We start from the raw sequence: 12,733 nt of genomic DNA on the forward strand, positions 1-12,733 counted from the left end.
ATACACAAAACCAACACGGATCAGTTAACACAGATGACATCTTTAAACTTGAATACATTTTTTCACTATAAACGCCACCAGTCAACTTTCGTGTAGGTAGGTTTCCATTGTTAGTTGTCAAAGTCTTCTTGAGTGGATTTCCCACTGTGTCACTTTTGTGTGAGTCAAATCAAGATTATAGGTAACAGAGAAGAAAAAGAAAAAGAAGAGAAGGTTAGACCCTCATTTTAGAGTTTAAGAAAAATCTACCAGCAGGTTGCAGTTCGAGTTGGTAATATACATGAAAGGGGGAGTCCAAGCCGTGTCACAGGTATCACTATATTAGGCTTTCAGGAAAAAGCATACAAAACACATATTGTAGCGGTCACACACAGAGACATAAATTTAGGAACAAGATCTGCCTTAGCTTGAACATAGTCAGCTCTGATAATAAGGAACAATGGACAGAAGCTATTATGAAACGAAACCCAGGTGCCTGAATCGAGGGAGCTTTTAGTTGAGTTCTCCTGGAATAAAAAAAAAGTCTAACTTTTTTCACAGATGTATGTTGTCCTAATTTTTCTTCTGTTCTCACTTTAGAAGGGAGCTGATTTTATTTGTGATCTGATTAATGAGCATGATTACCATGTTCCATGCTGAAATTTTCTGGAGTAACTTTTAAACAAGATTTTTTGTTTCATCTTTTCATTCCGATTTTGAGTGTGCAAGAAAAATATGGTAAGATATCTCCTGTATCATATCCATGGAGTACTAGCTAGGACAGATTGCAGATAATTTGTAATAGTTTGGGTAGTTCCTAGTCTTGCATGAATGGTGTAAGAGTGCCATATAAGTGTGATCCTCATTAATTCACTTAGTGAGTTTATCAGAAACATCTTCAAGGAGGAAAAGACAGTGAATATCTCATCCTGTGCAAAAGCTTGATTAATTTTTTTATTGCAAAAAAATCACTTGTTTGACACTTTGTCTTGACATGTATGGGATGTCAACAGACTAGTGAGTGGTGTCAAAGCAAGCTGAAAGACTGGGAGCACAGAAACCTTCAGCTGAATTTGAGGAGTCCCCCATGGACATAAGAAGGACAGAGGCAAAGTCCAGGTTGCTGGTGGTGCCTGAATGATGTCAGATCTCTGGCTGTGGAATTTGCTGGTAAATTTGACTTTTCTCCCAGAAGGAGTATGGGCACATTCTATGTTTGAGAGATACATTCATATGTCTTTCGTCATGCTGAAGATCTTTTCTCCTTGCTAAGGTAATTTTCTGCTATGCTATCCAATTTCTTACTGCTACAGGTAAAACTGCTTATTGAGATAAAATTTTACTCTAGTCCTAGCCATGGGACATTGGCATCCAACAGAAACCACCACATCTGGGCCCCTTGAAGTAAGTATGGTGGGTCCAAACCCTACTGTGCTTCATCCCCAGAGTTTTGTCTAAGGGACTGGCCATTATGGCAGCCCACCTTAGGGGTTGAGTTGTGCAGAGTAGTGTGCTCTTGATTTGAAGGAGGAGTCAGGATAGTTGGGAAGGAACACGAGGCTGAGCTAGCCTTGAATATGGATCAAACAGGGCTTCTCTCCCCCCAGACAATCAATGACAATTACTAGATTTGCATCAAAGTTTTAGTCAGCAAGAGGTTAATAGAATTAAGAATGAATATTTTGGCCTACTGTGCAAAACATACAAATATTCAAGGGTGTTTGCACTCAGACATTTGGCTGGACCTCTATAAAGATACAAGAAGCAGCCAAACATATGTTCTGCTGTTCTAGGCTTTGATTCTTAATCATGTTCTGTGCTTGTGTTCAGAGGTTTGCTTTGGGACCATCTCCAGTGTGAGAAAATATGACGGAAAAATCAAACACAGAGGTTATGCATAGCGGTGCAGTGCTTGTATCTGAAGGGGAGCTTTTGTAAGTACTAACATTATTCTTCTTTTGACAGTAGTTGCACATTTTCACTTGGTTTATCTTAACTGGGAATAACCCCTAAGACAGGATGTCTCTGGGCACTTCAGAGAAGTGCTTTTTGAAGGCAAAGGAAATAATATTACAGGGCTGTGCCTCACATCTCTTCAACTGTTAACAATTTTATAAATACCACTGCCGAGTGCAGTATGTGTCCATGGCTGGGCTCAAGTGTGGCTGCAGTGCCTGGCTCGTAGCACAGGAATATTCTCTTGATCTAGGAGGATGTTCCCCGGCTTTACTAATATTTGGCTCCCTGACACAGGCTTAACCAGATCTGACAGTCCATATAAGAAGCATTGGCTGGACTTGTAAACGAGGCACTGTGTCATGGGACAGGAAAAGTCAGATACCAGGCATCACAAGTTCATGAAGTGAACTCTGAGAGATTGATGGTTTTTAACACTTTAAAATACCATCATGGAGGAAGTCAGTCAACATATGGGGAAAAAAAGCATAAAAGTTAACCAAAAAGACCATAGTCTAATTCTAAAATGCACTTCACCTCCTTCACGCTTTTTTGCACTTTGGTAATTAAGTAATTACAAAGGAACGTACTTCACTGTGTATATCTAATATCTGATATATACCTGCAAAGGAAAAGATATGAAGCCAGAGGAAATATTTCAGTTGCAAGAGTTCAGGCTGTAGTTTCCTGAGAAAACAGAAACTCAGCTTCATTTCTTCCAATCAGTCTTGTCATCTCTTCTTCCTCACATGTGCAACTTAATTTTTAAATGCATTTTTTTGTCCTACAACTGCCGGGGCATGTGGCAGGTGTGAAAACCTGATCTCCCAGCTGTTGAAGTCAATGGATTCTGATTAAAGTTCATGTTGCATTGGGCTCTAAACGGTCCTTTCCATGGAAAAAGTCACAAATGTTGGTCCGGAACTTATAAAAGGAAAATGAGACTGAACTTAGAAAACACACCAACAGAGAACATTAAGAGTAAAACAGTGGCAACAGGAAGAACATCATCCACTGCTGGCCAAACTGCAGGATAATTAAACCAGAAATAGCATGGGGCAAGAAAGAGGCCAATTAATTCCATTGCAAGGATGTCATCTAGCAGTCCAAGACAAGAAGGAAGTACTGTATAAAGTGGAGATGAGCATGGCAGTCTGCCAATCTATCACAATCTTCTTTTATTTAAGATGCTTATTAGTATCTTATATTTTGAATTAAATATTTATAGTTCTGTTAGTAGCACGGGGGGAAGGGGACTATACCAGAGGTTAGTCTGTACAAGAGGTTGTCGACTGATGTAAATTAGATCACTGAAGCTTGGGATGTTCATGCCTGCAGTCTTGCCATCATTTGTATTTTGGGGCTACAGTCTGGGGTGACATCTATGCTACCTCTGGGCACATTGCTCTCCTCTCCAACAATGTGTGTATCTCTTGCTTACCTGCAAGGTATTTTGCCCGTTACCAACTGTCTGGGACTTCAGCAAGTCTTTCACATGATTCTGTGTTGTAACCTTCATGGTTGGCAAGCCATTGTTGTTATTCCCATTCTCCCACATATTCCCATTCTCCTGCAGTTTTTAAAGGACTTGCCCAAGGACATACAGAGAATCAGTGCCAGCTTTGTGAATATACAGCCCCACTATTCTTATTAGATTCCATGAAAGATGAGAATAGTGCCTTTGATGCTTTCAGTAAGTGCTGAAGCCTTTTCCAATGTTGTGAAAGGTCATTAGAGAAGAGCCGGGGGCCCAAATTCAACAGCTACACATGGGAGTAGTCCTTGGGATGCAGAACTGGCCCAGGAGAAAATGTGAAAACAGAAGTGATTTATATTGAAGTGAGGGTTATGAAGACAGCAATGACCACTGAAAGACACACAGCAATAACTCAGAACAACCTCTCTCTGGCACACTCTGCTGTGCCATCTTTTTAACCCTGGAGGAGGAGACTGGGAAGAGAGATATAGAGCAGCTCTGTGGGACTGATATGTATGAACGAATCCAACTTCTATCTAGGTGCTTCTGTGGTTCTCATCAGCCCCTTTCAAGGTGTAAGGGAAACCATCTTGGTCTGCTGTGATCTGCTCCCTGGGATACAGATAGTAGGACAAAGCAGTCATTCTCTTTTTCTCCCATGGTAAGTGGTCTCTGCCCTTTTGATATTAAATATATGGGGTCTTTCCAGAAGGGTAGTGCAAAATGTCAAAGAGATAATGTATTTAAGCATTCCTCTGGTTTGCAACCATTTTATACCCACCACACAAAGGCATAGAAGGCTTCTCACTCATTTCTCTGCACTCATCATGCTGCCATTGTGGGACCAGAAGATAATGAGATGAATAGGAAGCATTTCCACAGCATGAGCAATGTAGGAACATCATTATTAATGTTCTTACAAAATATCCCATCTCTACATGATGTCTACATATCTGAGATACAGCCCTCCGCCAGATATAAAAAACCATGACCATCCAACAGTGATCTGTTACTTAATGGAAAGTCTGCTCAAATTTCAGATTAAATTGCATTTATTATTTATGTCTCAAGTACAGAGTATGTCCACTGAGTATGTCTTCCCCTTACAGTGCAAGAGGATTAGTAGTTTCCATTTAAACAGGCAAATATTGGCCCAGAAGGATGTTGAATAAGTCTATATTCAACATCTAAACACTGTAAAAATCCTTTGAAGTCAGTGCAAAAATTACAACCAAGTAACCTCTAAATATACAGAGGTTCATGCAGCTGGGGCCAGCTACTTACAGCCTTGCTCACAATTAGTAGTCCATTTCCCTCTGGCTTTGATAAAACTCCTGGTGGGTTAAGGGAGCACTCCTGCTGGGTGAGTGTGCCAGCCTGAGGGCAGAATTTGTGAAGGTGGGGTCAAAGATCCCAGGGATACAGTTATATGTGTTGGAGGCAAAGCTTGTAAGGATGGTTGCAGGGGCATTACCTGTAAGTAAATGTCACACTGGATAATAATATTTTCGTTCTGGTCATCCTTTTCTCTTTGCACATTGACCACCAGCAGGGAGTGGTTTTCAAATGTAATCTGGAGGTGACATTTTAGAGGTTAATTTCTGACATTTGTGATCTGTGTCTTGTTCACAAGAGGCTCATTGCACGTGCTTAGTGCTCAGCAGTCCATGTGTGGCTTCTCTTGACCTTGCTTGGTCTGGATGCATGCCGCCAGGTAGGAATAGGTACTCAAAGCACCACGAATCTCACTGGCACAGTGAATCAAGGTGCTGGAATAACTCATTGACAAGACATCTCCTCCTGCATTTGGATCTATCTAACACTTTTTTTTTTTTTATTTCTAAAGCCTTGTAGCATTGCACTTTATCTTCTCACATTAACTCATCCATATTCATATTTGCTGTAGTAGATTTTTTAATTGCTTTCCTTAAAGCTGCACCTACAAGTACACAGTAGAACAGATGGTTGAAAGAGCTAGGAATTTTCTCGATATTTTATGGGTTGGACAACAACCACAACCTGATCCAACAAATTTTCTTGTTCTCAAACATTTCACTGTCAATACACTCCTCAAGAATGTACTCAGAGTTGTTTGGGGACATGGAAAAATATTTACCTCAGCCTTCCACAATTTATTACTTATTGTTTGAAAAAGTTGCTTCTTTTCTGTGCCAACATTTATCATCCTGGGAAAAATACTGGAATATAGCAGTGATATTAAACAATAATATGCTCTTTGCTGGGATAAAATAATATTGCTGGGCCACTGCAGAGGAAGCCAAAAACCACATGTGAAACAGTTCCCTTGGAAGGGCAAAAAGTCTCAAAGTTTGTTAGCAAATAATTTAGCTAGTGGTGCAGACATCAAATGGCTTCGGCAGCACTTGCAAAGCTATTCTGCATTTGCATTCCCCCTGGAGTGCCGGGGCACAAAGACACTGTAATGGAGGTTAGAACCATAATAATAAGATTTCCTCATCAGAAAGAAATAAAATAAAATTAAAAAATAAAAAAAAAAAACAAAACAACACAAGGGTTAGGGTAAGAAAGGACAGACAGACTGTGAGTCTTTCAGCAACTCATGTTAATTTAGCTTCTGTTTGCATGACCCTGAATTAGGGGCTGTCTTAATTCCTAAACTGGAGGCAGCATCTCAGTGGTCTTTTTTCCTTCTTCCCCTGCCTGCAGAAGGAGAGGCTGCCATCACTCTTCTCCAGTCTTTCTTAGCTGGTATCACTGGCAGAGCATTTCTTGCACACCAGTACATTTTCCTTGTTCCCACAAAGCAATTTAATATTTTCTCTTGTATGCCCCCTTATGTTTGGTGGAGATTTACCATACAAAACTGCACAGCTACAAATGCAACATTCTTTAAATATTTCCTTAAAATCCCTCCTGTGCTGATCTGCCTGTCACACACTTGATAAGAGCTGCACAGCCTGTGTGCGTAGTAAAACGAATGTCCTCAAGGACTTCCCCACCATGTGGTTGTGACTGCCTGTTACCTCTAGTTGTAGGGCGCACAGCAAACTTAGGGGAGGAGAAACCATCTTGATTTTATGGTAGTGGCAGAGGGCCATTGAAGCTTCCTCCATAACCCATAAATCAGGTGAATGCAATAACGCAGATAGTCTGAGAGGTGCCGTGAGTCACCACCCACGTCTGAGTGGACTTCAGCTTGCTCAGCGAGGCACCAGGAGCTCTGTGCTCCTCAGCACCTTGACCTGTTGTTGATGCCTCCTCCCCAAAGGGCCAGCTGCAGCGGGGTGCTTTGTGGGGCCTTCACTGCTGCCCCTAGCGCACATGGCTGCAGGCCTCAGCATGGTGGGGCCTGATGCGGCCAGGATGTGGTGGGTTGAGCCTGCACTGCTTCAGCTGATCGCCCTGCGACTGGCTCACCCATGCCGGCGCCACACAGTTTATCACCCAGCCTTCCAAAGAGTCCCTCTTCCAGTGGGTGCCCTCATACTCACTGAAGAACAAATACAAACTTTACTTTCCTTCTGATCTGCGCAAAGCGGCAAAGAGGGGGGGAGGGACCAGCGCTGTGCTTGGAGGCAGAAGGAGCAGAATTGGGACAGATGAGTAAGGTAAAAAGGATGGAGTGATTCTCTAAAAATATTAATAACTACTAATAAAGACACATTTGAATGACGAGTTTTGTTGTGAAGGATCCAAAGAGCCCTGCGTGCGCTGGAATTGTCATCTCCCACCTCTGAAGTGCTCCCACCTGAAGGGCAGGGTGCCCCAGTTTCTTGACAGCGCGCTCTGGACTCAACACAAGGCGTGAAACAAATCTTTGAACCCTGGGTGCTTTGCCCGATGCCTGTTCCTTTATTAGAAGCCCAGAAGCCAGCATGGAATAAGCAGGGTAGCAGTACAGCGCGGCACATTTTTATAGCAAGGCCAAATCTTTATTATGCTTCTTGGCCCAGTTTAGTGGAGAACACTGCTGGGCCTGATTTCAGTTTTGATATCATACACCGAGGCTGCAGACCCTTAAGAGTACAAGCTGGAGAAAAGAACATAGAAAATGTTAGGAATGAGAAAAGGCCATTCAACACATTGATGCTTGTCTCTTGTAATACAGCGTTTCCCCCAGGATAGCATCTAATTGCTTCTTGAACGAGCCCACTGTCTTTGCCTCAACAACCTTGCCCAGTAGGCCATTCCAAACATTTATTATTCTTTGAGTGACAAAGCACTTCCTTATGTCTCCTCTGAATTTGTTTTTTGAACTTCCATTTATGCCCCCGATCCTGTCATCTATGCAGTATCAAAAGTAGTAACATGCATTGATATTATCCATTCAGCTAAGATTTTTGTATACTTCAGTTAGACCCCCCTTAAGTGTCTTTTTATTTTTTTTTAGGTTGAATAGATTGAGGGTTTTTTTCACCTTTCAGTAACTTCTACAATTTTATCCTGGAACCAAGTTGAGAAAAAAATATTTGTTAAAGCCTGACTTACATTAGACCGCACTGAATGGATGTATAAAGTCTACTATAGAAACACATTTCAGTAAGTTTTTTTTTTTCCCTCTTTTGGAGACTAAACTATCATTTAGTTTCCCTGATTCTTGTGTCTGGTTATTTTGACAAAAGTTAACTGGGAAGAGGGTAAGAATAAAAAGCTTGATATGAAATTTGGAAAAAGCTGATAATCTCCAAATTTTTCCATTTATACTGTGGGCTTTCGACCCCCCCTTTTCTCCTTCTCCAGGTAGTGTTGCTTTTCAAGATTTTTTTTTTTTTTTATCATATGGGATTTTCCATGTGATGATGCTTTGCAGAATCTCTGTTAAGAAATGTCAAAAATCATCTGTGATCTCCCCCAAAGTCACAGAAACAGTCACAGTTTCAGACCTCATCCACTGTCACAAAGGAGGTGAATAGTTCATTACCTTTTTGGATGAAATTCTACAGCATGTGTTATGCAGGAGGCCAGAACTGATGATCTAATGGTCCCTCCTGGCCCTAAAAAATATCTGTAAATAATGATTATGGATGAAACATATATGCCCTGCACAAAGTCAAAAACAGCAGGCTTTGGGTGGGAACAAGAAATTAAGGAAAGGAATTTTGCCTTAGCCCCATCCCAGAAGCTGGACAAACAGCTACGAGCATTACCCTGACTGTAGCAGTGGCTGTTTATTCATTGTCTCTCCATTTTTTATTTTGCATGTTTTTGTTATAATAACAATGTGAGGTTTTTTAGTCATCTGTAAATCTTTTCGTTTTCTCTGAATTCCTTCGCAATGCATTTCTAGGAATGTGGGATCCAAGTAAAATGGGCGGATTGTCTCTGCAGCGCGTGGCTGAGCTGAGAGTATTTCCTCATGGGCTCTTTACAGATGTAAACACGCTTTCCACAGCTTCACTGAGTTTCGGATCCGATAGATTAGTATCAGGACTAATTAGCTTAGGCAGAGCACCGGTATCATTTATAGTTTGGAAATGAGTTTGTTCAGAGTCACCTCGTGTAGTTCCTGCACAGGGCTGCACTGTGGGATGGAGGCACGCTGCTGGATGCATCACAGCCAAGCAAGTAATTCTCCTGTCACCTGGCTGGGACCGTAGCTGTCAGTCAGCCTTGCGCCAACTGTGCATTGGACTATACCTCATCACCTGGGGGTAATGAGCAAGTCAGCCCCATAGCTCTCAGGAAATTATTTGTGCTATTATACAACCAGGGAGAGAAAACTGACGTATGAGATGATAATTATTAGGCTCACGCTTCAGTTCTCTGAAAAATCTGTACAATATTTGTTTTGCTCCAGGCCCTGGGAATCTCCCATGATTTGTCAAAAAATAATTGTTGGTAGTACAATAACTTTGGTATTCAATTCCCTAAGTGTCCCAGGATATATGCAATCTGGAAAGCTGATTTGTTTATATTCATATTTTCTCTGTATTCCCTTACCCATTCTTTGTCATTATCTGTATTTTTACAGGTTTATTTTCCTCCAGTGTTTTCTAGTTGTTCAAACTTCGTGTCTGTGTATTTATTTAAAGACAGATTTCAAAAGAGTTCAGTCTCATGGTTTACTGCAGGATAGAACTTCTCGCTGGTACTCCTCTCCCCTGGTATTTTTGTGAATGCTCTTGTTCTCCTTACCCATCTATCTAGTGCTAACCTCGTTGGTCTCTTTGATACTCCTGTCTGCTGCTCACAGACCCCAGAGTCCTGTTTTAGAATCACAGGCCCCTTATGTTCAGCACATTTTTGGACATTTTCTGCTGCTTGTTCCACACTTTTTTTTTTTTTTTTTCTCCTGAGGAATTCTGATGCTTCTCAAACTGAGGTATTTTTAGAAGACCCCAACATTTTTCTGCATAGATAGATTTACAATTTCTTGCCTAGGAGGGCTTCATACCTACCCTATGTAATGCTGCTGCTGGGAGTCAAGGGCCTGGAAAATAATGCCCAAGGACCACATGCCATCTGTAAGAGAAGCCACCTATATGTAAAATACCTTTTGCTGTGGCAAGTATACATCTGCTGAGGCTGCCCTGCTCTACATGTCTCAGCTGGCTGCTTAGGTCTGCCCCAGGGCCCTTTGTTCTCGAAATTGTTACCAGAGGAACGTGACTATCAACCATATTCAGTCAGAAGCTAGGCCGAAGGCCTTGTGAAGCTCTTTGCATGGGCATTCACTGGCTTTAATCTGAGCCTCAGGTACCTAGATGACAACCTCTTTGCTCTTCAGTAGATTTTCAGCCAAAAGCCAGGCCCAAGGCCTCGTGAAGCTCTTTGCATGGGCATTCAGTGGCTTTAATCTGCGCCTCAGGTACCTAGATGAAAACCTCTTTGCTCTTCAGTAGTTCTTCAGCCAAAAGCCCCCTCAGAACTGTATGAGGCCCTCAGCAGGTGAACCTGCAATGCAAAGGACAGCTGCTGTGTCCCTTGGATCAGGGATAAGAACATCTCTAGGAGGACCGAGACCGTGATAACTCCATGGTGGAGGAGATGAGAAAAGGGCTGTAAGGCTTTCGTTATCTTTGGCACATGTTTCCCTCCATTCTGTCCAGTGTTTCAGATTGTTAGGACTGCTTGTCCTGTCGGACCTACCAAATATAACTAGAGCATTCACTGGATTTAAACATTTTCAAGTGTTTACAACCACATCTCCTCCCTGGGGGAATCTCTGAACTGCGCTGCTTGCCTTATTGTCTTTGGCTGGGTCTTTAGAGTTCCTGAATTTATGCGCTTAAAAATCAATGAGCCCTGGTTAGACAAGAACCCAAACACTGTGACTTCTCATTTGGGTGACTCCACTCCTAGGATTTCGCAGGGATTACGAGAGATATAAATAAACCTCAGCTTTGTAGACTTCAGAGTTTCTATCAAAGTTTTATGTCGATTGGAAGTTATAGGCCAGATACACCACGTGAATCACGCTTGAAACCATAGATTTTATGTAGCGAAGTCACAGAAGATATTTAAATATTAATTGAATTGTAACTGAGCTTTCTTCAGCCTCCTCCAGCCAACGAGAGCTCATGACAAAATAGTCTATGGTAATGAAAAGCCTGTTTGTATAAATATTATCTCTCAGCTCCGGGCTCTTTTGCACCGTGTAGATCTCATGCACTGTGCTCCCAAGGGCAGCTGGGTGGCAACCGCAGGTGGGCAGACACGTCCACAGCCAGACCTGTCCTCACCGTGCATTGGGCTGCATGAATGCAAGCTTTCACCTTGCCTGGACTTCAGAGCTCCCCAAAGACCTGTCCAGGCTCTTTGAAAGTGAAATGAGCAGAGTTTGGACCTTTGCTTAAAATACAGCCTGGACATACCTAATGGAGCGTACTGGGGCACCCTCACTTGGTTGTGGGCCGCATGGCCTAAGCCCTCACCACGGGCTCCCTCTCTGCTGTGGTATTTCGTGTCAAGCTGAAGCAAACAAGATTTTTTCCTTCTCCTTTGAAAGAATCATAAAAGAGGCAGGGAGAGATGGAAGACACAACCAACATCTTTAGTCCCAGAAACCAGGGAATAAAAAAAAAAAAAAAAAAAAAAAAAAAAGAGAGAGAGAGAGAGAGAGAGAAGGAGAGGGAGAAAGGGAAGAGAAATAACTTTCTCTCTCAACAGTCAAGGGAATAGGTGATGTGCCATCTCCCTCTCAGTATAAAAAGGATGTGTGGGAAGGGGGAGATGACAGATGATATATCAAAGGAAATGAATTGCAGTATTAAGATCCTGATGTTGCTTTGTCAAATTTGCAGGTGATTATCGTATAGCTCTCTGCAGCTCCTCTCAGTGACGGAAATGTTCTTCAGATCCTCAAGACATAGTACTACTGGCAAAAGCAACAGATCTTTAGAGAGGTGCTTGCCTGAAGTACCAGAAGGCTTCTTCCAACACTGTTACCCATTATGTATGTTCTCTGTGTACTGAAGGTATACTTTTGTCCCCTGATTGGCATTAAAATTGGAAACCTGAAATACAGTGGCAATCTCTGAGGTAAAAATTAGTTCAAATTGATAATTTTCGTTGTGCTGTGATTATTCTTCACTTCAGAACAGTTGTTGTGATATCAAAACCCAAGGATAACTCCTATAACATAAATCAGTAAAAACAACAAGGCAGGCATCCTGGAGGAAGACTTGATCAGTGGTCCACTGAATTAGGTGAGATGTGATCCCAAAACACAAATTAAGACCATGGATAAGTTTTTACTGACAGGATTCCTGAGCAAACCCTTTGACAATAGCCATTTTCACAGGTAGTTTGAAATTTGATAGATTTGAAAGCTGAAGGTTTTGCTGTGATGGGACAGCAAAGAAGGAGCTTGGCATGGCCAATGGTTTCAGAGCAGGCAGGAAAGTTTTCTGCCCATGTAGAAAGGATACCGATGAGTGAAATAGAAAGAATGCATTCTTAGACAGGAAACTCATATTCCAAAATATTGTGACAAAAAAGAAAAGGAAAAAGAAAAAAAAGACCCCCAATCCACAATGATTTAAAAAACAAAAACCTCACAAAACAACTCTTCAGGGAATTGTTTCAGTTTTTTGTTCACTGCTCAGAAATCAAGTCAACCTTTCATTTATTTTTCTGTTTGATCATCTTTTTTCTTTCTCTTCTTCTACCTTCTACTTTTTCAGTGACCAAGGAAATATAGGGATTGATAGAAGAAGAGAGGAAAGGGACAAAAACGAGACAAACAAGTAATAATAATAAAAAAAGGTAAATATTTCCAGGAGCTCTGACCATATTCTGACCATATTCTATGTCCATATTCTAATATTATTCTAATATAATACCATATTCCATGACCATATTCTATGTATGGAAATGCCTTCAGTGTGCTTTGTGGGC

Source organism: Cygnus olor, chromosome 7 (assembly GCF_009769625.2).
Source record: "Cygnus olor isolate bCygOlo1 chromosome 7, bCygOlo1.pri.v2, whole genome shotgun sequence".
Taxonomy (NCBI): Eukaryota; Metazoa; Chordata; class Aves; order Anseriformes; family Anatidae; genus Cygnus; species Cygnus olor.